The sequence below is a fragment of the Chiloscyllium plagiosum genome, unplaced genomic scaffold (genome assembly GCF_037043375.1).
Source record: "Chiloscyllium plagiosum isolate Xiang-an unplaced genomic scaffold, Cpla_swu_hap1 HiC_scaffold_49, whole genome shotgun sequence".
Lineage (NCBI taxonomy): Eukaryota > Metazoa > Chordata > Chondrichthyes > Orectolobiformes > Hemiscylliidae > Chiloscyllium > Chiloscyllium plagiosum.
This window is the reverse complement of record NW_028270187.1, coordinates 13,158,761-13,186,424: the sequence shown is the minus strand read 5'-3', so window position 1 is coordinate 13,186,424 and position 27,664 is coordinate 13,158,761. Positions and strand designations below refer to the sequence as shown.

The 27,664-nt window shown below is 42.8% G+C and overlaps 1 long non-coding RNA gene across 1 annotated transcript; it reads left to right on the top strand.

Annotated features, from left to right (window-relative positions):
* Positions 1–875: 875 nt before the first annotated feature.
* On the top strand, positions 876–27,664 carry LOC148135603 (uncharacterized). Its single transcript, XR_015754992.1, has 6 exons — positions 876–1,452; positions 3,437–3,520; positions 8,273–8,354; positions 17,979–18,107; positions 21,209–21,313; positions 26,424–27,664. It is a non-coding gene; the product is annotated as an uncharacterized LOC148135603 (long non-coding RNA).

The following is a 27,664-nucleotide window of genomic DNA, read 5'->3' as shown; positions in this document are numbered from 1 at the left end:
CAGGGAAATGTAACATTAATGTCTGGGTTCCACGATAAATAAAAAGCCAAGTACACATTAATATCATTACTGAAATGGACAGGTATTCACGAGAAAGAGGATCAAGGTCACGGAGAGCAGGCACAAGAATAATTATGAGAAATATCAGCCATGATCGAATGGCAGAACAAGCTGGACGGGCAGAATGGCCGAATGCTGATACTACACCTTACAATTACAAAGATGCGATTCTTTACATGGAATAATCAGGCTGCACAACAGTAGAGTCTCGATTGGCCGAATAGCCTCTTATCTACTCTGTAGGAATACTTGCAATTTTAAAATCATTCGCCACGGCAAACAGCAACAAAGTGAACCGTCCACTCCGAATGCTCTCTGCCGTACCGCAGAACACGGCATTAGTACACTTTTGGAACTGAAGAAGTTGTAAAGGTCGGGATAAACGTGAAATAACCGGCTCCAGCAACATTCCCCTCAGTGTGCGCTGCCTTCCCCGCCCTCAGGTCTCCGCTCTCTATCGGAGAGTTTGGGTGGCTCTGAAAAGAGCCTTTGGGTTCGCTGGAAAAGGGTCGCTTTATCCTCAGCCGCCGAATCCATAGAGAGTGCGGCCCTGGCGTTTCAGAGCGTACACCACATCCATGGCGGTGACTGTCTTGCGCTTGGCGTGCTCAGTGTAGGTGACCGCATCCCTGATCACATTCTCCAGGAAAACCTTCAGCACCCCGCGGGTCTCCTCGTAGATCAAGCCCGAGATGCGCTTGACCCCGCCACGGCGAGCCAGGCGCCGGATGGCTGGTTTGGTGATGCCCTGGATGTTATCACGGAGCACTTTGCGGTGCCGCTTCGCTCCGCCTTTTCCCAGGCCTTTGCCTCCTTTACCTCTTCCAGACATCGCGCTTCTTCACTCCAACCGCTGCTAAATGAGAGCCGAGCTGCCTCCCCTTCCTTTTTTATACAGCCCGGTCCGACCTGGCTGAGAAAGAGCTGACAGAGAGTGAGAGGCGGGTCCGGAGAGGAAACTGAGTGACAGACAGAGCAGGGAAATGGCTTTGATCATCCAGCTCCACCTCACTCCTGCCCCAACTGTGTCTGGGACCGAAGCTTTTCTCCCCAAGATTTGGAGATGCCGGTGTTGAACTGGGGTGTACAAAGTTAAAAATCACACAATACCAGGTTATAGTCCAACAGGTTTATTTGGAAGCACACGAGCTTTCTGAGCGACGCTCCTTCATCAGGTGATAGTCCTGTCCAGAGGAGCGCATGCGTGCGGCCCTCCCCCAGCGCTGCCATTGAGGAGCATTTACTCAGTGAGTGCAAGAGGTTTGTTTGAAACAGACCGCAATGGAGAGATCAGCGCCCAGGGAAGCGAGGGAACAGCAGGCTCCTTCCAGCAGCACATCGGGATGGGAGCCTGGGACACAGAGGGGGCTCCGAGACCGGGATTGATTCGGGGTGAGTTCAGGGAGAACCGGGGGCTGTTTGTAAGAGGCCGAGCGGAGCAGGAACTGGTCCCGGAACTTGGAGTGAGCGGGCTGGGGGGAAGAGAGAGGCCTTTCTCGGTCTGTGTGTGGGCTTGCTGAGGGAGGCAGAGCGGGAAGAAGCTGCTGTGGGACATTCTTGTGGTTTACAATCCTCTGAATCCTGTTTTAATTTCAATCTGTTTCCCGCTCTTTCTTGAGTTTGGGTGAACCAACTGTAGGAATGGGATACTTTTGTAAAAGGACATACACTGGAGTCTTGGTAAAAACATTAGAAATAGTGCCGTTTTTCCTATTTCTAACAGGTAGTTGGGGAGTTGGATGTTGAACTGTGTAAGCATCCTGGTGGTTGAGTATTCCCATTCATGGTGCTGCGCAGTTGTCGCTCAGTTTCTGGATCTCACTCAACTGATATCAAGTTAAAAGTGGCACAACACCAGGTTATAGTCCCAACAGTTTATTTGGAAGCACTTGATGTATAACATTATGCACCAACATCTCCAAATCAACTGGTATCGAATCACATGAAAAACAAACACAATCCCCAGACAAGGAGCAGCTCAGAGCAACAATGGAATCAGATTCGTGGTTCTGGTTAAGTTGTTGGCTTTTAAAAAAAAAACACACACACATCCTAATTAATATACAATGAATGTGACAATGATCAGTTCAATATTGCCAGACTAGCCTCATGTTGAGTTACAGATGGTGTTCCTGTGTCTTCCTCCAGAAAAACACCTGAGGGACTAAGACACTGTAATACTTCCTCAGTTCAAAGCACAGAGTATCCAGCTGCCTCTAACAAACAGAGGGTATGTAGCCCATTGACGTTTACACACCAGTGTTGGAGATAGATAAACTGAGTCCTCATCCAAAATAAACATTCAGGAACAGTATTAAAATCTGCAATTATTAAGTGCATTTTCAAAGTTACAATGAAGATAGACAAGTAGGCCACATTGTTGCATCGTTTCAACAACCATCCGTGAAGGAGGGGTTAAGTACAGAGATGGAGGGAAACTGTGCTCACTGACAGGGCAAGAGTTACTGAAGAGTCGTCGAGTCATAGAGACAGAGAGCATGCAAACAGATCCTTCGGTCCAACTTGTCCAGATATCCTAACCTAATCTAGTCCTATTTGCCAGCACTTAACCCATCTCCCTCTAAACACTTCCTATTCATATTGTTAAAGTACAGATTTGAGATGGCCCAGGGAATCCCTTGTGGACTCAGACCTATCAGCCTCTCTTTGTTCGTCCTGGAGATGGTACTGTTTGGTAGTCTGGAATAAAAACCTCTTACAAACAGTTTAGTTCAATGTTAGCCTTCCCCTTTATTTACCAATAGAATCACTGTTACAATGTAACATTGACACCTAAAACCTTAGAAAAGTAGGATACCAACTCTTCCTTTAAGTGCCCTCGCAGGCTATTCCATTCTTCTGTCTCAAATAGGCTTCCTGTTTACAAAATTTTACAAAAAACACTGCATGTTCTTAATTAGACAGACAGTGGAAAGGCAACAATTCGTAAGGAAGAGAAGTTAATTAACAGGTCTGTGTGCGCTTAACTGATCACTCCTGTAGGCCCTTAGCCATCCATCAGGGGGAAAAACAGATCCAGCCGAGTCAGTGCCTGTTGGTGAGGTAAGTCCCTGTCATAAAGAGGTATCAGTCTAAACTAAGTGGAAGAGGTCATAAGGTAACCTTGCACAGCTTGCATGTCAGATATCACTGTTTTACAAAATGGCATCTTAGTGAGGAGGGCAAGCTTTGACCATAAAATGGCTTCCTGACAGATAGTGTCAGAATCTCTTCAATGATCAGTTTAGAATAATTTTTAAGCTCGGGGCAGACTCCTGCTTTTTATCTTAAACACAAAATCATTCTGTACCTGAGGCTGAAAGGTTACATTTTAAATGATTCATTAGTGTCAAATTAAATATGCTTTTTTTTTCAGGGCTGTGATTCAAATTCAAAGACGACAGAAGATCTGACGAGTTAGAATTGACAGAGGATCAGTTGTGGTGTGTAGGAACACCAAGTAAGTTAAAGCTTCATCAGTATTACACTTTAGAGTTTGTATTTCATAATCAGCGATGGCTACTCAAAATTACCATAAAGTCCCAAAATGCAAATAAATTCAAAACATTCATCTCTCTGTCTCTCTCACACACACACCACACACAATAAGAATCCATTATAATTGATAGGATCTGACCGTTTATTACAAGACTTTTGACATGCTTCTAGGATGACGCCGAGTTTCCGAGATCATGATCAAACACTGTCATTAATTTCATAAGCTAACATCTGTGAATGTTATCACTGTGTCCTTTTTACACAGATTCATTGATGTTAAGGCAAATGTTCTTAATTACTTGAGAGCATCCTGTTATCACTTGGTGAGAATAGATTTTTTTTAATCTTCTGCACATCCTGGGTTCCCCCTTTTGTGGCCTGATGCCTCCCTGCCTGTCCTGTTTATTTTCTTGTGTTCTATAATTCAACATTACATTTAGTCTAAGTATTTAAGGACAAGTTTCAAGGCTTTCTCATTATACCCACTCAGATGCCTTTTAAATGTTGTAATTTTACTAGGCTCCACCACTTCTCCATGCACCTTATGATTTTATAAACTTCTATAAGGTCACTCTCCAGGGAAAACAGTTCCAGCCTATTCAGCCTCTGCCAATATCTCATTCTCCAACCGGGATGAATCATATTTCCACGGAGTTTGTGTGTGACTGAGAAAGACAGAATTAATCCTTTACTGAATAATTGTCACATACAGAGATGACAATTAAATAATGTGAATTTCAAACACACAATCTATGTAGGTAGCTCATGTGCTACTCGCAATATGTCCTTTCTATAACCCACTGGCAATACAACTTGATAAACTTCTGCCCATTTCTCATCTGCCTGAATATGTGATGTTCTCCATTTCCTCATTAAGACATCATTTTTAAGATAATAACATTGAGGGATACATTTGGATTCATTTTGTGTATGCCTGTTGATACAATTGCTTTAAATTTTCGTCTTTTTGCAGTAACTCAATTAATTTACCTGAGCTAAAGACGTCTGCTTTGTCGTCTATCAGTTCCTGGTTTGTCTCAGCCATATGATCAAACTAATTTGCTAATCTGCTAATTTCCCTTCAACTTTATCTGTACTCTTTGATCTTTTCTGTTTCAACTGGTGACTTTGTGACCTCGTTACCACACAGTCAGGAAACATCCTGCAATAGTTCAGTTGCCTGAATTTCCATTGGCTTTTCCGCCACAGTCGGCAGCACTCTTACCGGTGAATCAGCAACATCACTACCAACAACAAATTGTATTCCTGGAGCTAAGCGTTTGTCTAGTACTCCTACTATGACTTTTCCCCTCTTCACTAGGCACTCTAACCTCACATCTTACAATTGAGTATTTCTTGTCTCAATGTGAATTCCCGTTACTCATACCTTTTCTGGCAATAGTCCTTCAGAGGTACATATATCCTCATCTTTTAGCATCACAGATTGAGAGGATCCTTCTATCTCTTAATATTGTTACCTTTTTACCTGCTGCTTCTGGCCTATGTGAAAAAACTTTAGCTTCACGGTGTATGGTTTAAGAAGATCTGGCACTTCCTCCATAAGCAACCTCTGACCAGCTTGTACATTCTGGTGCAGCTTTCTAGTCTCCACAGTGCTCTCTGTTACCACTCCAACAAAATTCACTGGTTTATCCTGTTTTCCTACATCTGGTTTCTCAGTGCATTTCCTAACCCACCAACACTGATTTCATGTGGCCTACTTTATTGAAAACATCAGAGCTTTTCACTTCTCTTTCCTTATGATCTTCACCAAGATCTACTTTTTACTTTCCATGTGAGAATTTCTCTTACCCACAATTATTATCCCTCATAGATAGAAATTGATTTTAGCAGCCCGATTTTGATTTATTGATCAACTCAATCATCAGCCATTTCTGATGTCAATCTTGCTGTTTTAACACTCTGCTCTTCCCCGTGAGTTCTCATTAATTCAGGAAGCAAACTTTTGAACTCCTGTCTAAGTGCCAATTTCTGATGTTCAAACTCCCTCTTTCTTCCTTTCATCTCTCTCCTTTTCTCTCTTCTCCCTCTCTTCTGCTTTTAATTGTATTTCAAACTGTTTCATTTCTGTTGCCCTTTCCTTGACTTTTGCCTCTAACTCAAGTTGCTTCATTTTAAATTGAATGTTAGCCATCTCTAAAGATTCTGATGGCATTTCCAGCCATTACCTGTTGAGCTATTACTGTCATTATCGCCCTTTTCCTCGTGGATGGAGGCAGGTTGAGCTCCAGCTTGTCGGCTAATTCCAGCAACTTCGCCTTCAGCACTTTTTTGCACAAATCTGAAGTCACTCCTTCCACCCCCCCCAGAAAACTCTTGATGACTCAAATAGCCATTTCTATCCCTAGCACTATTTCCTGATGAAGGGCTGATGCCCAAAACATTGATTCTCCTACTCCTCAGATGCTGCCTGACCTGCTGTGCTTTTTCAGCACCACACTCTTGTCACCGATCTTCAGCATCCGCAGTCCTCACTTTTTCCAAGCACCGTTAAAACCAATTAAATTTAACACCCAGAACAAAAGACACTAAGACTTACCACTCACTATCTTCGAGTCCAACAACCTGAATCCCAAATCAGAACTACAGAACAAAACTCTGCAAACAGCCCCCAATCTGTTATGGAAAAGGCCAGACCCCCTTCAAACATTTCAAGAAAGTAACCCAGACCCTAACTTTGCTAGTTGTTTTAAGTGGATGTAATGAAGATATTCCTGGAGGGATGCAGCTGGCCAAACGACGTAGTTTTAAACAAAACAGTATTGATTTCCAAAATTACTAAATGATACACAAAAGAGAACAGAATATTGAATTACTTAACAAATCTGATAACCCAACAGATTATACCAACTTAATGATGGTGTTTACAAAACTTAAAACAATCCCCATGAACACCCCTTGACACAAAAGGTAAAATCAAACACAGGGTCTTACAAGAGAGATTTTAGAGAGAGAACCATCACGGACCTGCTTCTTTGGGTTCAGCAGCTTTTTCAACTGCCTAACTGCTTTCAGTCAATAGCCAGACAGCCAAAAACCAAATCAAACCAGAGAAAAGCTGAGCTGGGAAAACTGAGCCACTTATTAAAAATGTGGAAGTTTTTTGCCTGAGGCTTTACCTGTCAGCTAAAATCAAAATAGCCCTAAAACCCATCGACTCAGTCTTTTTGGAGCCGGTGTCTTTTACAGGCTTGTTAAAGGAGCAGCATCATCACAGCAGACTGGTCCAAGAAGTAAAAGCCCATGGGATACAGGGTAATGTGTTGAATTGGATCCAGAGTTGGCTCAGTCACAGGAAAGAAAGAATAATGGTCAATGGCGGCCATTGTGAATGGAAAGCTGTTACAAGCAGTAGGCTGCATGGCTCAGTGTTGGAACAGCTGCCATTTGTTTTATACATTAATGATTTGGAGTTGTATATATGATGGGCAGATTTGTGAAATTTGCAGACAACACAAAAATTGGCCATATAGAGGATAACTGTAAGCTCCAAAACTATATCGATGGTTTGGTGGAGTGGGCAGGAAAGTGGCAGATGGCGTTCAGCTCTGATAAGAGGTTGGGGTTGTGTTTCTTGGAACAGAGGTGCCATGATTAAGGAATACCCCCGTATCCCCAGGTCTGGTTATCCCAGTTTCACTGACCTGCGGTTTACTGTCGTCCAAGCATATAAATGGGAATGTTTCAGATCAAGGGACCAGGAGGCTGCCGGGAACGTATATTTCCATTTAAATTAATGGGTTCACACCTATCTAAAGATTTGGGCTTCCTCCATAGGTCCTGGAATGTATCCCCCACAGGTACGGGGGGGTCTACAGTACTAAATAGTGAGCTAGCTGATGAAGGAAGAGCACTCTGAAAGCGTGCACTTCCAAATAAACCTGTTGAACTATAACCTGGTGTTGAGTGATTTTTAACTAATTAGTGAGAGGACGATATTAGAATAGACAGGAAGAACCTATTTTCTTTGGCAGAGAGTTCAAAAACCAGGGGTCACAGATTCAAGCCAAGTGGCTGTAGGATTGGATGATAAATGAGGTAAAATGTTGTTCATGCAGAAAGTGGTGGGTAGCTGGAATTTGCTGCCTAATTTGGTGTTGCAGACAGAGACCCTAAATTTTTTTAAACAAAAATTCCCTGGAACTGCACCTCAAGTGTTGTAAACTGCGTGGTTATGGGCTGTGGCAGGAAAGTGGGATGAGAACCTGGGTGTGTTGGCTTTAGCATGGACAAGATGGGCTGAATGCCATCCAATGCTGTATTATTTTTATGATTCTCTAGTTATCAATCAGACCCAGTCAGTCCCTGCTGTGTGAAAATGTAAATATATTTACCATATACTGAAAGTTACAGTTTGATAACTACACCTACGCATTCACCAAACAGGAACTGACAGGTATAGATCAATAACTAAACTTACACATCCACATACTTGCTTGCATCAGGTGGCCCCATTCATGAAGCTGTATGGGTGTTGTTTAGTTTCTGAATCTCACTCAATGGGTTTTAGAATTTTAAGAAAAAATGGACAAGGAGCAGCTCAGAGCAGGAGTGGAATCAGACCCGTGGTTCTGTTTAAATTGCTGGCATTGAACAAAAAAAATCATAATGATCACTAACTAAATGTTACATTGATGTTGCCAATCACAGCTGATGTTGATTTACAGGAGGTATCCCTTCTGTCTTCCTCCAGGCAAGTACTCAGAGGACCAAGACAATGTAATATTCCCTCGGTACAGAGCCACGTGTGACCAGCTGCTTCGAACAAACAGCAGGTATGTTACCGCTATCAGAGTGAAGAACATCCTTTCCACAGTCACAGAATGGATTGAGTCAGACTCACAGAGCTCTATTTCCAGAGAGACATGTTCAAACCAAGAGTCAAACACCACCAAGGAAGAAGTTGTTTATATTTTTTAATCTATATTCTCAATGCATGCTACCCAGTTCCAATCAATTTGAAAAGAATCCTCATCCGAAATATACACTGCATTAAATCTGAACATTGAACCACTCTCCACGTCCTTCCTGTAATGTGGCGACCATAATTGAAAAATCACAATGCCAGATTATAGTCCAGCAGGTTAATTTGGAAATACTAGCTTTCAGAGCGCTGCTCCTTCATCAGGTAGCTGTGAAACAGGATCATGAGACACAGAATTTATAGCTAAAGGTTACAATGTCATGCAACTGAAATTATATATTGAATAAATCTGGATTGTTAAGTTTTTCATCTTTTAAAATGGGCTGCAAGTTTCTGTTCATTAAATGTATATATCCCAGAACTTCTTTAAGTCACATTCTCAAGATGTCTTCAGGTTTTATTTAATAAAGGGTGACATCTCAGCTCAGGCAATATATTAAAGGTGTGAGGTTAGAGTCTGTCTGTATCCCAATCTTGAGTCAGACTGGCTCTATCATCAAAATAGAAATTTATAAAGTACTACATCAATTAACTGCCTGCAGGTTGTGCTCTTTTTGAGTAAAATAGAACGAATCTGCAAATTCACCCCATAGATGTGTGTGTGCGCATGACTGCGCCTGCGAACGTGTGTGTGTGTGCACGCTTGATAAAGTGTGCGTATGAGTGTGATGGTGTCAGCCTGTGAGTGGGTGTGTGCATGGGTCTGAGTGTGGGAGTTGTATGCATGTATGTATGTGGGGAACTGTGTGGGTGAGAGGGGGTCTGCATGAGTGTGTGTGAGTGAGTGTGTAGTGTGCCAGGAACCCAAGATCCCAATTCGAGGCTGTCCTCATGGGTTCTGAACTTTAGTAAGGATACTTTTCACTTTATAATAGAGGTGAACAAATAGACAATGCTGTTAGTTTGAACAACCATATACGAAGTCGATCATGAGTACAGATATTGAAGGAAACATTTCAGCTATCAGGAACAGAGAAGGACAGAATTAATCTTTTGTCACAATACTCTAAGTATGACCTAACCAAAGTCTTATAAAGCTGCAATAAGATATCCTGACTCTTGCACTCAATTCCCCAACAAATAAGGCAAGCATGCTAGACACCTTCCTCCAGATACCACCCTATTGACTTGCATAGCCACTTTCAGGGAGCTATAGACTTGATCCCCAAGATCCATCTGTACATCAACTACTTTCAGAGTCCAGCCATTTACTATATATGTTTCCTTAACATTTGATCTCCCAAAGTCCAGCATCTTACACTTTGCCAGATTAAGCTCATCTGCCGTTAGTGAGTTTTGAGAAAATGTGTAGCTCAGGTTGAGGCTTTGGTTGTAGGTTTGCTCACTGAGGTTCAAGATTCATTTCCAGACATTTCATTATCCTACTAGATAACATCTTCAGCGGGCCTCAGGCGAAGCAATGCTGAAAATTCCTGCTTTCTATCTATATGTTTAGGAGTCTTTGGTTTGGTGGTGCCATTTCCTGTGGTGATGTCACTTCCTGTTCCTTTTATCAGGGGGTGGTAGATAGGGTCTAACTCTGTGTTTGTTGATAGATTTCCGGTTGGAATGCCATGCTTCTAGGAATTCTTGCGCGTGTCTTTGTTTGGCTTGCCCTAGGATGGTTGTGTTGTTCCAACCGAAGTGGTGTCCTTCCTCCTCTGAATGTGAGGATACTAATGAGAGAGGGTCATGTCTTTTTGTGGCTAGTTGTGTTCTTGTATCCTGGTGGCTAGTTTCCAGCCTGCTTGTCCAATGTAGTGATTGTTAGTCCTTGCACGGTATTTTGTTCATGACATTATAGAGTCATAGACATGTACAACATGGAAACAGACTCTTCGGTACAACCCATCCATGTCGATCAGATATCCCAACCCAACGTAGTCCCATCTGCCAGCACCCAGCCCATATCCCTCCAAACCCTTCCTATTCATATACCTGTCCAAATACCTCTTAAATGTTACAATTGTGCCAGCCTTCACCACTTTCTCTGCCAGCTCATTTCATACTCATACCACCATCTGCGTGAAAAAGTTGCCCCTTAAGTCTCTTTTATATCTTTCCCCTCTCACCCTAAACCTACGCCCTCTAGTTCTGGACTCCCTGACCCCAGGGAAAAGACTTTGCCTATTTATCCTATCCATGCTCCTCATTATTTTGTAAACCTCTATAAGGTCACCCCTCAGCCTCTGACGCTCCAGGGAAAACAGCCCCGGCCTGTTAAGCCTCCCCCATAGCTCAAATCCTCCAACCCTGGCAATATCTTTGTAAATCTTTTCCGAACCCTTTCAAGTTTCACAACATCTTTCCGATAGGAAGGAGACCAGAATTGCAGCGATATTCCAACAGTATTAGTTTTGCTTGTTGTCTGTATAAGGTCTTTCAAGTTCATGAGCTGCTGTTTTAGTGTCTGTTGGGTTTGTGGGCTACCATGATGCCAAGGAGTCTGCCTAGTCTGGCAGTAATTTCTGAGATATCTTTGATGTAGGAGACAGTGGGTGGGGTTTCTGGACATGTTTTGTCTGCTTGTTTGGGTTAGTTGCTGAGAAATTGACGGACTTGTTCATTGGGTACCCATTCTTTTTGAACACACGGTATCAGTGATTTTTCTCCGCCCTGCGTAGTTCCTCTGTGCTGCAGTGTGTGTTGGCTCGTTGAAATAATGTTCTGATGCAGCTTCGTTTGTGGGTGTTGGGATGATTGCTTCTGTAGTTCAATATTTGGTCTGTACATGTTTTTCTGTAGATGCTGGTTTGAAGCTCCCCATTTGCTGTTTGCTCTAGTGTGACTTCTAGGAATGGCAGTTTGTTCTTGTTTTCTTCTTTTTAGTGAATTTTATGCCGATAGGGGTATTATTGATGGTCTTGAAGGTTTCCGCTAACATGTTTCATTTAGTGATGACAAAGGTGTCATCCACGTAGCGGACCCAAAGTTTGGGTTGGATGGTTGGCAGAGCTGTTTGCTCAAGTCACTGCATTACTGCCTTTGATAAGAACCCTGATATTGGAGATCCCATGGGTGTTCCATTGGTTTGTCTGTAGGGTTGTTGTTGTTGAAGGTGAAGTGGGTGGTAAGGCATAGGTCCATTAGCTTGATGATATTCTCCTTGTTGAAGTTTGTGGTGTTTGATATGTGTCTTTGCATCTTCTAATAGTGTAGTCAGTGTTTCCCTGGCCAGGTTAATGTTGATTGAAGTAAACAGGGCTGTTACATAAAAGGAGACCAATATTTCATCCTCTTCTACCTTAGTGTCTTTAATGGTCTTCAGGAATTCTTGGGTGGAGTGGTGAGAGTTTTCTACTAAGTGTTTTAGACTTTGGTGTAGCTCCTTGGCCAATCTGTAAGTTGGTGTTCCAGGTAGTAAGACGATGGGTCTGAGGGGGAGCTCCTGGTTTGTGAATTTTGGGTAATCCGTAGAATCGTGGTGTGTTGAATCCATCTGGTTTCATTTTTTTTTTTAAGTCCGTCTTATTTATTCCTCCAGATTTCTGGAGTTTTCTTTGAGTGGGGCTGTGATTCAGTTCTCCAGTTATGGAGTCAGGTCTATCACTCTTTGTTAGTAAGTATTGGTATCTGTAAGTAGTGCATTTGCTTTCTTAATGTAGTCTCTTCGATTTAGAATGATTGTCAAGGGTCCTTTGTTTGCAGTTAGGATAACAATGTTTTTATCTTTTTTTTTAGTCTTTCCAGTGCTTTCCTTTCTTGTGTATTGAGTGTGTTTTCTTCCTTTTTCCTGCCACTCCCTGAGAAAAGAACAGGAAGTGACTTCACCACAGAAAATGGCATTACCAACCCAAAGAAACCCAAACATATAAATAGAAAGCAAGAACTTTCAGCATTGCTTTGCCTGAGGCCCAATGAAGATGTTACCTATTAGGATAACAAAATGTCTGGAAATGAATCTTGCAGCTCAGCGATCAATCTGCCGTTTTTCCGGCCATATCCTCCTGTATCCTTTGACAAGCTTCCACACTACCCACAGTCCATCAGTCTTTGTCGTCTGCATTTAGTAACGATAATTTTAATGTTACAATTAAGGCAAACAAATGGCTGATGTGATTACTTTGAGCAACCATATGTAAAATAGATATTGAGTACAAATTTATATTGAAGGAAACATTTCAGCTTTCAGGAATTGAAAGCAATGGAATTAATCTTTTGTTATGTATATAGACACCGAAATCAAATAATATGAATGCCAAATGCACATTCTCTGCAAAGCCTGACATAGAATGATTAGTGTGTAGGTACGTAACCAATTGTTGCCCCCCAACACACACACACACACTCTATCTCTCTGATTTACAATGAGTTTCAAAAACATACACCATTCTGACATACTTTCTAATGTCTAACTGCCTTGCAGTTCCATTGACATTGCAAGTAACAGAAAATATTACATTCAAAATGATTTCTACCCACAGATCCTTTGTCAGAGAGAGAGAGGCCGACAGCACAGAATCAGGCCCTTCAAAACCTTTGAGTCTGCACTGATCAGAAAAAAACAGCTAACAATTTTCATCATGATCAGCCAACATCAATTTGCATAAATGTATCATGCCGTCCCCATCTTTGTCACAACATCATTCACCATTTCTTCTTATTGCAGTAGAAGACTTTGTTTTGTCTGTTTCAGTCCAACCAGAAACTTTTTAAAAGATAATTGTGTACTACTTTCAAAATTAGTTGCAATTATCTACAAACAGCTCTGCATTCGTCCTATCCCTCCTGAGGATGTATCACATAAAAGCGTGAAATCTGACTGCAATTTCACAATTCATCAATGGAATCTAATAACTACCCTTCAAAGCAGTGGAGAAGGGGGAAAAAAAAGCCAAAATTGGTCGGTTTGTAAAACTGCTCGTTTTATTTTCAAGCAGAGTTGAACAGTGTTGATCATTCCTTAAATTGAATTTGACAGTTTACATATTCTGCACTGCGTGACAAAAAAAAATCCTTTTCCTTTCCTCCTTCCTACTATAGAGTAACACAAGAGTATTGTTAATGGTACATCATCACACTACAGAGCAGGGTAATGTTCTGTCTACATCAGAAAAAAAGTGAATTAGCCAATTGTCTTTTCTGTACAAGGAACATTATGGTCAGTCAGCTCCAATGCAATTGAATTGTTTGTCACCCTTGCACTTAGTTGCAAATGAATTCAGTTTACACTGATTGTTAGTTCAGCAGTGTTCAGAAAAGTACATCAATATGCACTGAAACAAAACTAATGGCATTCTGAAGACGAACATTTTATATCAATACTGCTGTTAGATTCCACACTATACAAGATACAAAAGGTTCATTGTGTATCCTATCTTGACTCTGAAGAACAGCACAAAATCCTTTCTTTTGGAGTGCGTTACGTTTTCACTACACGTGATTCCTACAGGCACTAACAATTAAAGAACTTTGGCTGTTTCCCATCCACTATAGGAGACATCAACTGAGTTACAGAGTGGCAACATAAGAGCAAACTCACTCAGCCACTAGATGCTGAAAGGAAAAGAATAAAATTAGGCCTGAATTATTTCCTGATATCTATTGACTCTCAACATTACTTATCACAGCTGAGGATGTGCAGTGCCCAGCAGCGCTTGATAAAATCTACTGTACAGGCATGCACACACAATGTAACAATAATCTGAGACTGAAATGCAATACAATTAAGCATCATTGAAAAGAGTTTATTTACAGAGTTTATGCTACACAAACCCACAACTGAACATAAATGAACAAGATCAAGTAAATCTCCAATGAACCCTCTCCACAGCTTGAGAATACTGCCTTAAAAAAAGTGCCCAGAACTGAACACAAATGAGATCTGACTAATGATCTGTGATTGAGATTGTGGGAAACATATCAAAACTAGCACTATAGTTATTAAAAGTCGGATGACAGCAGAACTGATGCCGAATTCTCCTTTCCATGGAGACACTGACAACAAGTGGATGAAGTTCACATTCCCAACAATTACTACAGAACTGATGCATAACAGGATGTTCCAGTACAGACACAATAGGCTGAATGGTCTGCTTCTGAGCTGTGCCATAGCAGTGACTCTGATTTTGATGAGAAAGGAGATGACATGCTGTTGTGTTGCATATTTGTATGAAAAATATCAGACAGAAATGGACTGACATGTAGAATAAAACTCTCTTTCACAAAATAAACACCAACAATGTCTGGGTACAAATTAAAACTAAATGTCTAAGTGATACCACAGATCCCAGACTCTCTACCCAAACAGGAAATGCGTGACCAAATTCAGAATGGTTCTCAGAATAAAGCAGTTTCCCTTCTGCCATTGCCCTTTCTCCTTTCTCCCCCACCCACCCCGACAGACTGACAGTCAACTAAAAAAATCAGAAAATGCGGAAAAGATGAAGATCCAGTCTCAACACCCTCATAACAAATATCACAGAATGTATCACATAGACAGAGAGAATATTACTAGCTTCCACTTTGATACACAAGAGTGGAACCTGACAAGTGCACTCATTCATGTTGCAGAAATAGACAAACAAATGATGACGGTACAGTTACTGTGATGCAAATCTGGGACAAATAGTCTCCATCGGTCAGTTTCTCTCAACTTAAGTCTCACACTCGCATTGCAATAACTGTCAGGGACAGATTAACAACTACACTCTCATTCACGAAGCTAAAACTGACAGGAACAGAATTCACAGAGCACAGTCTCACAGGTACATATTAGTACCTGCACTGTTCACATTCATCAAACTGGGTCTGACAGGTAGAAATCGATGGGTCCTGATGAAGGGCTTTTGCCCGAAACGTCGATTTTGCTGCTCGTCGGATGCTGCCTGAATTGCTGTGCTCTTCCAGCACCACTGATCCAGAAGGTAGAAATCGATATTTAAGTTCACATATTGACAAGGCAGAGATTGAGGGGCATAGATTGGTAATTGCATTCACATACTGATAGGAGAAATTGACAAGTACAGATTAATATTGACAGTCTCAATTCACAGAGCAGGAACAGACTGGTAAGTCCACTCACATTCACAATCGGGGAAACGGACAGGGAGCGATTGATAGTTACATGCATATAGAAGTAACTGACATTGATAACTACATTGGTTATATAAATGATTAGGAGTGGGTGTTGAGGATATAATTTTTGAATTTGCAGTTGATACTGACCCAGGGAGATGAGTGATTGGGAGGATGATGCTGAGTGACTTCACAGGGAGATTGACAAGTTGGCCAAATGGACAGATATTTGGCAATTAATTCCAATGCAGAGAAATGTGAGGTAATGCATTTTGCTACCAGAAACACAAAGCAACAATGCAGGGTCAATGGTACGTCTTTGAAGGGAGCACTGGAGCAGAGGGACCTCGGGGTTATCATTCTCTTAAGTTGGCCAGGCAAGCTGAAACCGTTGTGAAGAAGGCTTATAGGATCCTAGTGGTTATAGAGGCATTGAGTATAAAACTGAGGAAACGATGCTACACCTCTAAAAATCATTGGTCAGATCGGTTTTGTTCATTTCTGGGCTTTTATTTAAGATAGGAACATCAAGCTCTGGAGAGCATTCATTGAAGATTTACTAGAATGATAGCAGGAATGCATAATTTTACATACAAGGAAAGATTAGTGATATCAGGCTCCTTTTCCTTGGAGCAGAGAAGATTAAGAGGGGAACCTTATGGAGGTGTTCAAAATTATGCAGAATTTTGGTAGGGGAAAGAAGAATATTTTGTTACCAATAGTTGGTAAGTCAATAACTCAGGGTCACAATTTCAAGATTGTCAGTAAGAGAGCTAGGTGTGAGATGAGGAGAAACGTCTTTCCACAGAGTTGTTAGAATTTGGATGTGCAGCCTGGGATCATGGTGGAGGTAGATTCCATATGAGGTATGAAAAGAGAGCTGGATATGTACTGGATGTGATGAAATTAGAGGGCAATGAAGAGAGGGCTGGAAAACAATCCCACCTTGAATTATTTCCAGCTGACGACAATTTAAACAAAAGATGGAAAGTACAGCATAAAATCTGAAATCTCTGCCATCAACAGTTAGATTGTGCTACAACGGGATCAACTGACACACTGAGGGTTGTGGGAGAGACAATTATGCAGATGGTTTCTCAAGACAAGTCCATCTTTGGAACTGACATCTTGCTGAGTGAATTGAGACAAAGCCGAGCTGAGTCACAGAAACGTGACATTGCTCTGCCTTCTCTCCCTTGTCCTCCTTATTTGCTGGAAGGTAGGATTGCTATTGATCGATTTGTGAAGCTTCACAGGCTTTCTTCTGTACTGTCTCACAATGTCCATGGAAGCCTGGCATAAACGTTTCCCTCTTCATCTTGACCTGGTTCCTCATCCTCTCCTGTAAATTTGTGCCTCAAGCTGGCGTATGTGAAGAAGGGTGGTTGCTGTTCCACTTGGTCAGCCTGAACACAGGTCAACACTGAAACGTAGTAGATAGGATCAGGACCAAAATTGTTGGCGTTGTGGACAGAGAAGGTGATCGAAGAGTACAATGGAAATTTGATCAACTGGGCCAGTGGATCACGGAGTAGCAGAAGAAGTTTAATTTAGATAAATGGGAGTGTTGCATTTTGGTAAGGCAAACCAGGGCAGGACCGATACTGTTCATTGTACAAGTCTGGGAAGTGTTTCCGAACAAACAGACCTAGGGCGTGCATGTGGATAGTTCCTTGAATGTGGCCTTGCAGCTAGACACAATGGTGAAGGCGGCGTTTGGCATGCTTGACTTCATTAGTCAGAGCATTGACGACAGGAGTTGGGGCATCATGTTACAGCTATACAGGATGTTGGTGAGGCCACTTTTAGAACACTGTGTACAGTTCTGGTCAACATGCTGTGGAAAGGATGTTCTTCAGCTCAAAAGGGCACAGAAAACATTTTCAAAGATGTTACCACGACTGTAGGGTTTGAGCTTTAAGAAGAAGCTGCATAATCTGGGAGTTTTTCTCCCCTGAAGCATCAGAAGCTGAGGGGTGACCTCATAGAGGTTATAAAATCACGAGATAAAAGCTGTGGTCTTTTACCCAGGGAAGGGGTGTCCAAAACAAGTGGGCATAGGTTTAAGGTGAGAGGGAAAGATTAAAAAGGGATCTGAGAGGCAAACTTATCACACAGAGGATGCTGCCAGAGAAAGTGGTAGAGGCAAGTGATTTCAGAGACATTTGGAAAGGGACATGGATAAGAAAAGTTGAGAGAGATATGGGCCAAATGCAGACAAATGGGACTAGTTGAGTTTGGGAAACCTGGTCAGCTTGGGCTGAGGGGCCTGTTTCTGTTCTGTATGACTGAATTTGAATGGAAATAACAAACTTTGCCTGAAAGACAATCAGAATGTACAGGAGGAGCTGTGAATATGTGGGGTCATTATACAGACCAATTTGTCTTGGCAAAGCACATGATTAGAACAAGTCAAAAACTGATTCTGACACATGTTATTTCTCTGTACTCTGAACAGGATGTAGTCATCTCTGCCAAGGTGGGAAGTGGATGGAATTCCGAAATGTCCTTGAACCAATCAACTTGCTCAGCCAGAAGGCAGTGAAGAGTTTGCAAAGGGTTAGGAATCACGTGCAGAGCAGAGTGGGTAAGGAGGTCAGATTTCATTCCCTGAAGGACCATCACAGACCGGAACAGGAGAAGGCCATTCATTTAATAGCATTGTGGCTGATGCCCCATTCCTCACACTCACTTTGCTGCACTTAACATGTAACCCTCAATTCCTCGACTGATCAAGAATCTATCTATCCCTGCCTTAAACCTGCTCCCTGCCCCCACACACAGCTCTCTCTGGCAATGAGTTCCAAAGACTCACAACCCTCTGAGAGAAGAAATTCCTCCTCACCTCAGTCTTCAATTTTGAACCAGATGGTTGTTTGTTCCTGACAACAGTCATCATTAGAGTCTTAACTCGTGGGCAGTACAGTGGCACAGTGGTTAGCACTGCTGCCTCACAGCGCCACAGACCCGGGTTCAATTCCCACCTCAGTTTACACATTCTCCCTGTGTGTGCTTGGGCAAAGAAGGGGTGAATGTGCAAACTCCCAATAGACAGTCATCCGCAGTTGGAATTGTTGATGGGTCCCTGGTGCTGTGAAGCAGCATTGCTAACCACTGTGCCACTCAACGTTTTTGCCACTGGCCATGTAGGGGTTGGTTAGCTCAGTTGATTCTATAGTTGGCTTTCAATGTAAAGTCACGCTGACAGCATGCGGTTCAATTGCTGCTCTGGTTGAGATTACTGTGAATAATCATTCCCTGTGCCTTAGATGTGGTGACCCTCAGGTTAAACCATAAAACAGTTGTTGCTTTTTCTCTCTTTGTCTCCCCCACACCTCTTTCTCCCTCTCTCTAATGAGACAATGGTGAACTTACGTTAACCGCCTACTAAAAACATAACTTTGCTGATTAAAAATTAACTGCCCTCTTTTTCACTGCAAAATAACTTATGTGTTTCCTTCCTGATGCAGGATTTCAGTAAACTGTAAATAAAAGACATTTTACCAACAATACATATCTAAATGAACTGGGAGAGTATGCACAGGGAGATTTATCACATATTGCCTTGGGGGCTGGAGAGTTTCAGTGATGGAGAGAGATTGGATAGACTGGGGTTATTGTCCTTACAGCACAGTAGATTGAAAGAGAGGAATGTATAAAATGATGAGGGGTGAAAACAGGGTAGGCAAGAAGAAACGTTCCCCCCTTGATGGAGGTGGGGCGACGGGCACAGATTGAAGGTAAGGGCCAGGAGGTTTTGAGGGGATGAGAAGAAAACCTTATTCAAAAAGAGGGTGGTGGGGAATCTGGAACTCACTGCCTATAAGTGAGGGAGAGGCAGAAACCGTCATCACATTGAAGGAGGATTTAGATGTGCACTCATGACACCAAGGTTATGGGGCCAAGTACTGGGGAAACGGGATTAGGGAATAGTGAGGTGGTTTTACTGACCGGCACAGATTTGATGGGCCAATGGGTCTTTTTCTGGACTGTAGACCTCTTGGAAACTATGACTAACTCATTTTGAGATGTGTATTCCACATCCAAGATACCATCTAACCGTAACATGATTTTGTACATTTCATGTTCAGAGATAAGGAGCCTGTTGTTGAAAAAGAGATTGAGCAGTTTAGGCCAATACTCTCTAGAGTTTAGAGGAATGAGGGGAGAGCCAACTGAGGGATATAGGACGCTAAAGGGGGTGGGATTGACAAAAGAGACAGACAGAGTATGTTTCCTCATGTGGGACAGTTTAGAATGAGAGGATCATTGTTTCAGGAGAATGGGGTGGGACAGATTGAAAACAGAGATGGTGAGGAATGGCTTCTCTCCAAGGGAGACGAAGTGGGAATCTTTGGAAATTCACCCCCCAGTGTTTGGGGGCATATGCGGACACTGAATACATTGAAGGAGGGGACCGTCAGATTATTGATCGGTGAAGGGTGAAAGGGAGCGGGGGCAGGAAATTGGAGCTGAGACTGCAATGAGATCAGCAAAAGCTGTATAGAATCAGGGAAGCAGGGTCCCGAAGGCTCCTAGCCCGTATGTTGTGTTGGTCGTCCAGCTGCCTGAACACTTTTTAGTGTGGGTGACTCATAGCACATGCTCAGAAAGCTCTGAATCTAAGGGACTAAACTGTATGATGCATCACAATCTCTTCGTCACTTAGTAACCAAGACCATATGATATAGCAACCATTCGGTCCATCAAGTCTGCTCCACCATTCCATCATGGCAGATTTGTTTCTTAATCCCATTCTCCTGCCTTCTCTCTACTGATCAAGAACCTCTGTCTTAAAGACATAATTGACAACCATCTGCAGCAATGTTTTCCACAGATTCTCCACTGTCTGGCTGAAGAAACTCCTCCTCATTAAATGGTGGAACTGGGTCAAGGGGCTGAATGACCTCCTCCTACTCCTTTATACGAATATTCCACATTAATAAATCTTGGAACCCCTGCAGTTACAAAGTGGCACTTTCACACACCAGAGCAATTAGTGATTTCAAATAGAAACTGCAAGTCCAAATGTTTTATTTTCACACATTCCAGATTCCCACCATCTTCTGGGGGAAACAATCCTCAAATCCCTCCTTAAACCTCTTGCCCTTCATTTTAAAATGATGCCCCCCTTGTTACTGATCTTTTGACTAAGGGAAACATCTGCTTCCTGCCCCCCTGTCCATGTCCCTCATAACAGAGTCAGAATCACACAGCAAGGAAACAGACCCTTCAGTCCAACTAGTCCATGCCGTCCATAATCTCAAACTAAACTAGTCCCACTTGTTTGCACTTGGCCCATATCTCTCCAAACCATCCCTATTCTTGGACTTACTTAAATGTCTTTTAAACACTGTAACTGTCCTCATACCTTGCCACTTCCTCTGAAAGTTCAATCTACACATGAACCACAAAATGTTGCCCATCATGTCATTTTCAAAAATGTTTCTCCTCTCACCTGAAAAATGTGTCACCTGGTCTTGAAGTTCCCCCACCCTCGGGAAAAGACACCTGCCATTCACCTCATCTATGACTATCATGATTTCATAAACTTCTATATCCCTCAAACTTCTACCCTCCAGTTGAAAATAGTCCCAGTCCTTCTAACTCAGACGCTCCATTCCCAACAACATTCTGGTATATCTTTTCTGAATCCTCTCCAACTTAATAATGTCCTTCCTCCAACAGGGCAACCAGAACTGGACACAATCTACCAGGATAGGCTTCACGAGTGTCCTGTACGACCACAACAGGGTGTCCGAACTCTGATTCTCAATTGTGTGAACAATGGAGGCAAGTGATCTAAACACCTTCTCAAACACCCTGTTTACCTGTGACACAAAATGCAAAGAATTGTGTACCTGAAACCCTAGGGTTCTTTGCCTTACACACTACCAGTCTTTCACACCTCTGTCATGTCCGCCTCCCCCATCAACCTTCTCTGTTGTAAAGGAAGCAACCCAAACTTCCCTCCAATGCTTCCAGGAAGAGATTTGTATTTGCGGATCTTAACAATCAGAGAAATACCAGCATGAACGCTGACCAATACGTGACGGTGTAAGATCAACAGCTCACAGATTCATGCTCACCATTCAATCGAATTGACTCGATTTCCCATCACGTCCCTTGGAATGAAATATTTCCAGACCATTACCCAACCAAGTTCCAATCCCGCTCACGACAACAATTTGCTGCTGTTCACGTATGAAAACCCCTGGAAACAAGGTCACTGAGCCATGGTCCCAAGGAATGACCTCTTGGAATCATCTAGAATGTGGCTCAGAACTTCTACATTCACAGAATCACAAAACGTTACTGCACAGTAGGAGGCCATTTGTGTCTGTACCAGCTGCTGAAACAGCTACCCAGCCAGTCCCACTCTCCAGCCCTATCTCCGTAGCCCACTAGCATCATCCCCTTCAAACTTAAATCCAGCTCTCTTTTTGAACTTCCCGTGGAATCATCCGCCACCACTCTCCCAAGCAGCACATTCCAAACCCAACAACCCAAATAAATTTCTCCTCATCTCACTCTCTCACTGACAATCTTGAAATTCTGACCAGCCAATTACTAATTGACCAATGAGTGAGAAACAACAACTTTCTTTCCCCTGTCAGAATTATTGATAACTTTCAACATCTCAATAAGGTCAACACTTCATCTTCTCTGCTTGAAACAGAATAAGCTCAATCTCTTCAACCACTCCCTCTATCCAAAATCCCTCATCGTTGGTATCATTCTTGTAAATCTCCTCCACACTGTCTGTAGGGTTTGAACAGCCTTCATTAAGTAACGTGTCCAGAACAGAACAAAACCAGCCTGCGTAACAGAAGGCCAACTCTTTTTGTCAAATGTTTTTCTAAATTCAACTTCTGTTGCCTGTGAAGGTAAGGTGTTGCACACATGCAAAGAAATACCCAACAGATCAAAGGCTTATCTCCAATCTGATCTAATATTCTCCATTCAATATTTGTGCTGTCGCTGGAATTAATTCCTTTTCTGCTCTACTTTGTTTTGGGTGTTGGGTTAGCTCAGTTGGCTGGATGGCTGGTTTGGAATGTGGAGTAACATCAACAGCATGGGTTTGAATCTCTCACTGCCTGAGGTTACCATGAAAGACTGTCCTTCTCCACTCCTCCCCTTGTGAGAGACATGGTAACCCTCAGATTAAACTACCACCTACCAGTTATCACTCTGTCTCTCTGTGATACTCCAGCTGGAGGTCCACCAGTGTCTTGTATAAGTTCAACATCACCTCCTGTTCTTTGACTCTTAAACCCCTATTAATAAAGCAGAGAATGCTTTGTGTCTTATTAACTGCTCTCCCCCTGTTATGCCACCTTCTCTGATCTGTGAACGTATAACCCCAGCTCCGTCTGTTCCTGCACCCCCTTTAGAATTTTACCCCCCAACTTTGTATTGTCTTTCTATTTCTTTCAACCATAGTTTTTCACCAAATTTGTTTTGAATCACTGTTGTCTTTATTTGAATGTTCACTTATTAAAACCTATGTTGTGAAATCAAACTTCATTTTTTCCCTCTGAGTAGATTTGATTCATTTCCTTGCTACTAACGAACAAGAACATACAGGCTAGGATCAGGTTGAGTCCATTTGGCCCATCAGGAACCTGCTCCTCAATTCCATATGATCGCAGCTGATCCCATCTCAGCCTCAACTCCACTTTCCTGCAAACACTCCCTTTGACCCATCACTGATTAACAATCTGTCTGTCTCCTCCTCCAATTGATGCAGTATCTTGGGTGGGGAATGGAGTGGGGTGTTCCCATTGATGTAAAATCCCCATCTCATTTGAGAGAATTCATTCCTCCTCATCTGTTTCCAATTTGCCCAGCTCCTTATCCTAAAATGATAACCTCTCGTTCTAGATTCTCACACATGAGCAAACATCCTCTCTCCATCTCCTTTGTCAATATTCCCTTAAGCATCTTATAACCGTCAGTTAGATCTCCTCTCTTCCAAAATCCAGAGAAACTGCTCAATCTCTCATCTAAGACAAACCCTTCATCTCTGGAAATGATCGAGTGAACTTCTTCTGACCTGCCTCTGTCCTCAAGTAAAGAGATCAAAATCGTACCAGTCTGTTCTCATAAGACGAACCTTTCATCTTGGCAATCAATTCAGTGAATCTCCTCTGAAGTCCCCCCAATTCAACTACATCCCTCCTCAAGTAAGGAGACCAAAACTATCTGCAGTAGTCCGGATGTGGAAACCCACACTGTCCAGTTGCAGTAACACTTCACTATTTTCAGATTCCATTCTTTTTGCAACAAATGCTCTCCTTTATGACCTGCTCTAGCTGTACACTACTTTCTGAGATTCATGCACAAGGACATCCTCATCCCTTAGCACCAAAACAATTTAAACTTTCTCTCTCAATCATATGACATCTTGCCTTTTTCAATTCTTCCGACTACAATGGATACCCTCACCACTGATGGGACTGAACAACGTTCAGTTCAGTGTCTAACGGAAATTGAGATTGTATCCTCGATTTGAACTGTTGTGCTTTGGATTTGCAAATGAGTCAGACACAATAGGTCCATTTGCTCCAATTTGTCTAACAAATGTAAAATTGCTGGGTTTGCACCACAGAGTGATTTTTAGACTATTTGGACAGTGTTTGAATACTGTTTGAAGTTGCTAACCACCTCAATAACTTACCTGTGCCACCGGGAACTGCTGGAGGAATCAGCTGGAGAAAATGAGAGAAAGAAAATGGGAAAGTTTTATTGTAAATATTCAGCTTCACCTGCTTGCAAATGAATCTGGATGTTTTGACTGATGCGCAAGCAACAATTATTCCAAGTTTATATCTGGGCTAACCATTCCTCTGAACACACAACATTACATTGTATGGCTCACGAAGTAATTTCATCTGCCACTTGTTCAGTCTGCCCACATCCTCACAAAAAACATTCCCACAGTGTTTTATTGTTTGTTTTTAAATTAATTTTGGATTGTGGGAATCACTGGCCGGGCCGAGAATTTATTATCCATCCCTCGTTGGCCCCTTGAGAAGGAGGTAGTGAGCTGCCTTCTTGAACCACTGCAGTCCCTGTGCTGTAGGTAGACTCACAATAACATTAGAGAGGGAATTCCAGGATGTTGACCCAGCAACACTAAATGAACAGCTAATATATTTCAAGTTGGGATGGTGAGTGGCTGAGGGGGAAACTTGCAGGAAGTGGTATTCTCATGTAACTGCTGTCCTTGCCCTTCGAGGTGGAAGTGGTTGTGGGTTTGGAAGGTGCTACCTGAGAACCTTTGGTGAATGTCTGCCGTGAATCTCAGGTGGTACACACTGCTGCTACTGAGCACAGGTGATGGAGAGAGTGGATGGTGTGGATGTGGCGCCAATCAAGCAGGGGCTGTGTTGTCCCTGGATGGTGTTCGGCTTCTCAAGTGTTGCCTACAAGGTGCATTGCAGAAGTGAGTGAGTGTGTGTGTATGTGTGTGCATGTAAAAGTATGTGCGAGTGTCAATGAGAATGTGTATCTCTCTCGCTCTCACACACACATGCACACCTTCATACTGTCACCCAAACTCCCACTTATACTCTCTCATACATACACCCTCATAGGCTCTATGTGAGCAACATTACTTTGAAACCCAAGTGGAGCAGGATCGCCAGGGTTACCTGTTGGAGTGTCTCACCCACCTTGTTTCCTGTTCTGGAGTTTAATTGGAAGCAATGTGACGAGAGAAAGGATCAGAAACATTGGGACAATGAGTACTCCCATCTCAGTGCTGTGTTCCTGTGCTGGATTCAGAGAGGGATTTCTTGTCAATAACATAATTCCTTCAGCAAACATCAACCCCAGTGTTTTCTGTTCCCTGTTGCCCTGCCCCCCTGCCAACACCCGTCCATTTGGAGGGAAACCCTTGTGTCTGTGAATGTCGTTCCAAACTCTCACCATCGCAATGACATCACTGTTTCTGTGCAGCCTGTCTCAATAATAACATCTTACCAATCCAAGCCAGAACATTCGAAGCTAAACTCAAAAGATCACTCTGCATCCACTCTCTCTAAATTGTTGACTGGAAATTACTGTCCCTCACTTTCACTGCCAAGATATATCGAGGCAAAACTTCCCTGTGTCGTGCACCTGTCAGCGGCAACCGAGCCATTCACAGAGAAACATTGAAAATATCATCGGGAGGAGGCCATTCGGCCCCTCCAGCCTGCTCTGCCCATTCAATGGGATCATGGCTGATCGCCCAACTTCGTCCTGTGCCTCCCCGCGCTCTCCCTTTTGCCCTCGATCCAACTCCTTCCTGAACAACATTCTTGCCCTGACTGCTTTCTGTGACAGAGAATTCCACAGGCTCCCCACTCTCTGGGTAAAGACATTTCTCCCCATCTCAGTCTTGTCACGTCTCCTTTAGACAGTGACCCCCTGGTTCTGGACCCTCCGCCTGGCACCAGGAACACCCTCCCTGTGTTTACTCTGTCTTGTCCTTGTTCAAATTTAATAGATTTCTATGAGATTTCCCCTTAATTCTTCTCAACTCCAGTGAATATCGTCCGAACCGATCCAGTCTCTCTCCACCCGTCAATCCTGCTATCCCAGGAATCGCTCTGGGAAACCTTTGCTGCACTCCCTACATAGGCACAATGTCCTTCCTCAGATAAGGAAACGCCAAACTGCACACAGGTCTCCAGGGTGTGGTCTCACCCTGTCCAATTGTAGCAAGCCATCCCTGCTCCAGGACTTGAAACGTCTCTCTGTGAAGGTCTCCCTTATCTGAACAAGGATATTACACACTCTCTCTCTCTCTCTCTCCCTCCCCACACAGCTGCTGCCCAACCTGCTGAGTTTTTTCAGCACTTTCTGTGTTTATAACCTGCAACATTAACTCTGTCTCTGTCTCTCTCCACAGATGCTGCCAGACCTGCTGAGTGTCTGAGGCAAATTTTAGAGAGTTCATGTCAAGTCTTCAGCTGCACCCCAGTGAAGAACCAGCATGGATCATGGATGAAGAATGGATTACCTAGCACCGTGAGGCAGATGGAATTACTGGTTACATTAGATATTATTCCACTGGGACCCCTGTTGATCACGAGACACTGGTACCGGCCTTTGTACTGAGACTGGAAGGATTAAATGTCCTGTCTGAGCTAGAGTTGTAATTCCCACTGGCATTGTTTAAGGCTTTCTGTTGAAAGTACCATTAAAAGTAGGGTCCAGTACCTCGGCTCAGTACACACTCTGGAACAAGACAACTTCCAATCAGAAACTCCGTTTTATTGGCTCTGCGGGTGAGGAAAACCCCAGCAACAGGAACTGAAACAAAACAAGACAAAGAGGAAATGAAAGATCGGACGGTGAAATTTTCTCTCTTGTCACAATGTTACTTTCGATGACTGGATAATAATTGATGGAAAGGAGAAATAAAACAAGCGAAATTTCACATCATCACAAAGTCTTCCTATGTTGTAAAATCTACATTTCGAAAGATTTGTGTTAATTATGGATGGCCAAATGGTACATCATCCAACCATGGCCTCTTGATGTTCAATGGTGTTACCACCTCCACTCCACTATCAACATCCTGAAGGTTACCGTCACTGTCCCCACCCTCTTCCCACGATCAACATCCTGAGGGTTACTGTTGGGAAAGTTGACATGGTTTGCCTGGAAGCCATTTTCCTAATCTGGCTGAGAAACCATTTTGTGTCCTCAGAACTTTGCTGGCTGTGCATTCCTTACTCTTAGGAAGATAAGGCCTACCTTTCAACGTTACCTAAGGTGTCAAGTTAGTGTTTTTACCACTTTGATGAATGATCAGGGCAGGCTGTAGAACGAGTCAAGTGGACAAGTCAATTAGTCCCACTTCCTTTACGTGTTATTGCCACTTCACGGTCGTTCATCTAATTAGGGACATCTCTGCTTAGTGTTAGTAATCTGAGTAAATACTTGTGGAATGCATAATGGTGCTTAGTTTTGACCCTAATGACTAACCTCCAATTTAGTACCAAACTGTGTAATCAACAATCAGCCTCTATCTGCTTTCTCTATATAATCCTGTAGTATCCGGTGCTATCTGAATAGCACCAAGCCACAGTTAGGATGGTGAATTCCCCATGATATATCCTGTAATAAACTAATCAGTTCTCAAGG